Genomic DNA, 4,720 nt, shown 5'->3' with positions numbered 1-4,720 from the left:
CATAAAACGAGTGTATAAAAACTGATCTGCATACCTTAGACAAACATGACTAATTTCTCTGGCAATAACTAAATAATCAATGAGGACGCCACTGTAGGAGTAACATAATAAGACCAACCTTTCAATATAATGTGTGGTCTGCTTCTTAGAATAAAAACTGAAATGTGTGGGGTATGATAACCATGATTAATTTCCCTAGCAACAACTACTTAAATAATCATGGTGAACGCCACAGCAGGACTAACATAACGAGACCAAGCCTTCCACGTACTGTATGATGTCTGCTTGTTGGTATAAACACCGATACATATAAGAAGACAAACGTGTCTAATCTCTAACAAGACGAAGCTTTCCATGTGACACGTGATGCCTTCATGTTGATATAAAACCTTGAATATGTCGGTAAAGACAATAATAACTAATATTTCTGGTAATAACTAACTTTATATCCATTATAGACACGACTACTGGTTTAACAAAGGCTACTTACTCACCCTGACAAACTTGGGATGTGTATGAAGGAGGCTTGAAGAGGCAAGAGTGACTTGTGAGAAGCGGCAGTAGAACGCTTGAGGTGTTCTTGCATAATGGCTGTCGTGGATAATTACTGGGATCACGTGCCCTGAAAAGACACACATGTCTTGTTCAAAGTAGAATGGATTTATAAAAAGGGAAAAATTATACACATCTACTGAAACTGTTTACTGTACGGACATAACAGTTTTGACCCGACAATGATAAATCCAGGTATATAAATGGTCGAAGTCGGGCCGAAAATTATTGATGGTCAAAATACTACCATAATGCGGATACAGTTTCTACCAACACAAAGTCAGATTTTAACCTCTTTCCCTTGGGGTTCATCTTAACCAGAATATCATCACTAGCAGTGACACTAGTGAATTTTAGCTACTTCATTCCCGTGACATATAGTATTTTTTTTAAACAACATTTTCTTCAGTTTCGGGAAGATTTTTTCAAAGGGAGAGACTGAATATATAGTGTTCATTACCCCTTCACTACTCGATATTCCTCCTAAAGATAAATAAACTCGTCTAAGGGTATCAATAATATTGAAAAAAAAAAAAAATTGGTCACCGTGCTGACTTAAACGTAATGTAACTGAAAGGGTTAATGAGAAAAAAATCAAAGTCCTTACACCCCCAACGTATCGGAGTGTGTGTAGTCTGAAACGTTAGAAAATTACAGAACTTCAGTTTATTGCCGTTTTCAATGCCATCCACATAAAGTAATTGTATAATATTCACTAGAAAGCCCAAAATGGTTGTGTGCCACCTTTGTGGATAAGAGACAGCCACCTTTGGTCATGTGTAGATGTAACTTATCTATATTATATACCAGTACACCCACACTAGTGGATATACAAACACTTATTTACTGGCAGGGTGTAGTACACGACCTTGGCTCATGTGCAGATACACCTTACCCGTATGCTACTATATACCGGTACACCCTGTGTCGTGGCCATGCAAACACATATTCACTGGCACGGTGTATTACACAGCCATATTTAACCCCAGACCCCATTGGTGTGATCTAAGGTCCAATAAGCCTGTCCTCATGAATAACCCACCACCGCCACACCACCATCACCTACTGGACAACACACACATTTTCCCACCAGATTTATTCCACTCACAGGGGCATGTGGTGGATATAGACTTGTGAGATTAATGGACTAGGCCAAGATTATGTACCTGCAGTTATACCACCCACATTATATGTGTGTGTGTGTGTGTGTGTGTGTGTGTTACAATGATGGCTGCTAGGTGCTAGGGAAGCGAGTGTCAGGTTGATGTCAGATTTGGATATAGAGAAAATCTACGCGTGTATTATCGTACCTGTCAATCAAGTATTTACGTACTGTATACTGTACTATCTGGTACTCCATTTCCGGTCCCTCCGCAGATGTTTACTTGATAATGACGATCACACACACACACACACACACACACACACACACACACACACACACACACACACACGACCTAAATACAAAAAAATGTTCAGATAGCATAGCAACGCTGTTCCTACGGCTTAACCTTACCCCGCGACCTTGCCCTCTGATTACTCTGCACCAAAATTACATTACTTCTTCCCTGATCAACACACAACACATGCACCAATTCTGACCCAAACTGAATCAGGCCTTCATGAGCTACTTTGTAAACACTGACACATACATCGACACTCACACAAAAACGTACTAACACTGACACATACATCAACACTCACACAAAAACGTACTGACACTGACACATACATCAACACTCACACAAAAACGTACTAACACAGACACATACATCAACACTCACACAAAAACGTACTAACACTGACACATACATCAACACTCATACACAAACGTACTAACACTGACACATACATCAACACTCACACACAAACGTACTAACACTGACACATACATCAACACACACACAAAAACGTACTGTTTCACAATACTACGTCTTCGGCATTGGTAATAAAACTTCACGGAACAGAGAAACATAATTCCATGAAGGTGAAAGTGTGTCAAACACAATCAAAGGCAGCCGCCTCTGCACTCCCACACCACACCAAACTTTACCTATGTATAAGCCTTGATGGCCAGGCGGAGGCAGTACACCCTGATTACAATATCTTTCTGTCTTCCTTAACAAACTTTTTTTTTTTATACTTTCTGCATAGTTCTACAGTTTCTCTCTCTCTCTCTCTTTCTCTTTCTCTCAGGGCACACAGGACAGGCAGCACACAATTGGCCTAAGGCAGCACAAAGCAAACCACCAATAAGTGTCTGGTGGCTGATCACACAATACACCATCCTATCTCTTCCTTGCTGCTGATATATACCATCCACTCTTCTTAATCTTCCTTCACACTGCCCTCCTCTTCCACCACTGTTACCACCATTTCCAACACTACTACCAGTAACCACAACTGTCACAACCACCATCATCAACATAAATCGTAACCCTTGCTGGTCTTATATTCTTATGCAAAAAAAAATTTAAGAAAAAGAAGAGGTAAGAAAAAGAAAAATGAAAAAAAAACTAAAAAGGTCAGAAGCCTTAAATAAACTGGGTGCATTTCCAACAATAACAAAAGTCTCTCTCTCTCTCTCTCTCTCTCTCTCTCTCTCTCTCTCTCTCTCCCTCCCTAAGTGAATATACCCTCAATTTCCACCTGATAGAATTCACCGCCACACCCACACCAAAATCGTGAACTCGACCCTTTTGACAACTATGTGCCTGGCCTGGCGAGAGACTTGGAAAAACTGGCAATTTTACGATATTTGGAAAACTGGAATGTGTTGAAAGTTTGCTTAATGTTCTGAGGTTGTGTGAGATGATGCATTTTTATTTTTATTCTTAATGTTTGTCTTGTGCATCGGGAAGTAGCATATTATATTTGTGTTACCAGTACATAATGCTCAAACTTGCCATCAAATAAAGCACAGTAGGCTGGAATCTTATTTCATTATTCCGAACGCCAGACATATAAAGAATGTGCAAAATCTAATTCTCAGTAACAATAATAATTCCGGTTGTAATCAGGCTCTAAAGCTGTTCTCTTCCAACATCTCGAAACTGTATGCTGCTATACCCAACCTCGAAGCTGTCATGAGTATCAGCACATATTTTACTCAATAATTAAAAGGCTTTCCTAATTAATCACAATAATCAAGCTGCTTTGTATTGCTTTTCACTAGTTAAAACCCCAGACTTTTTGAGGATGTCATAGGCTATGGAGATCTAAACTATTCATAAAAAAAAAAAAAAAAAAACTGGTTTAAAAACTCATTGCATTCCCTCAAGCAAAGAATGTCAAAAATCTTGGGCCACACCTAATAAACAATAATAAAGGGCTTTTGTATCAGGCTTCATTACTGTGAATCCCCAGACATGTAACAGGACTGGGGACGGAGACAGTACAAAACGGCTACTGATACCAGGCGGCACATTGTCTCAAACTGTCCAAAATATATATATATATATATATATATATATATATATATATATATATATATATATATATATATATATATAAAAGAGAGGCTCTTAATCACACAATACTAACGAATAAAATACTACTACTTTGTGTCTCGCGTCAATACTTTAGAAGTCCAGACGTGTACAGAACGCAAAAACCTAGACAGATGTTAGTTAGCGTAACAACCACTGGTTGGTATTTCGCTGCAAATATTCAAAAACTGTCAGAACTAAAAAATATATAACCAATAGCGACCAATAAATAACAATGTGGTGGAATTGTATCTTGCCTTTTTTGTCTGAAACCTGGCATACACAAAGGATTAGGACTGCGTATCACTACTAGTTTATATTCAGCAACAGGTTCTTTTAATATTGTGTCAGAAACTAAACGGATATTACTTAACTACTCAAAATAATAAAGGACTAGTGTGATATCACCTCACTTTCGTACTTCATAATCCTAAGTGTACAAGGAAGGTTAACTCTTACGAGATTTTGCCAAACTAATTAATGAAAACCAAGCAGGTTGGAGGGCCCTCACATGGAAATAAAACTTGAGACATTTTGCCAAACTACTTCGTGAAAATCAAGTAGATCGGAAGGACCTCACTTGAAAACAAAACTACGAGATTTTGCACAACTAATTAGTGAAAACCAAACAGGTAGGAAGGATCTCAGTTGAAAACTATTAAAACTGTCATAACCTCGTG

This window comes from Coenobita brevimanus, chromosome 115, assembly GCF_032717465.1.
Source record: "Coenobita brevimanus isolate Jiangsu-jjx chromosome 115, ASM3271746v2, whole genome shotgun sequence".
Taxonomy (NCBI): Eukaryota; Metazoa; Arthropoda; class Malacostraca; order Decapoda; family Coenobitidae; genus Coenobita; species Coenobita brevimanus.
Note: the sequence above shows the minus strand (reverse complement) of the source record.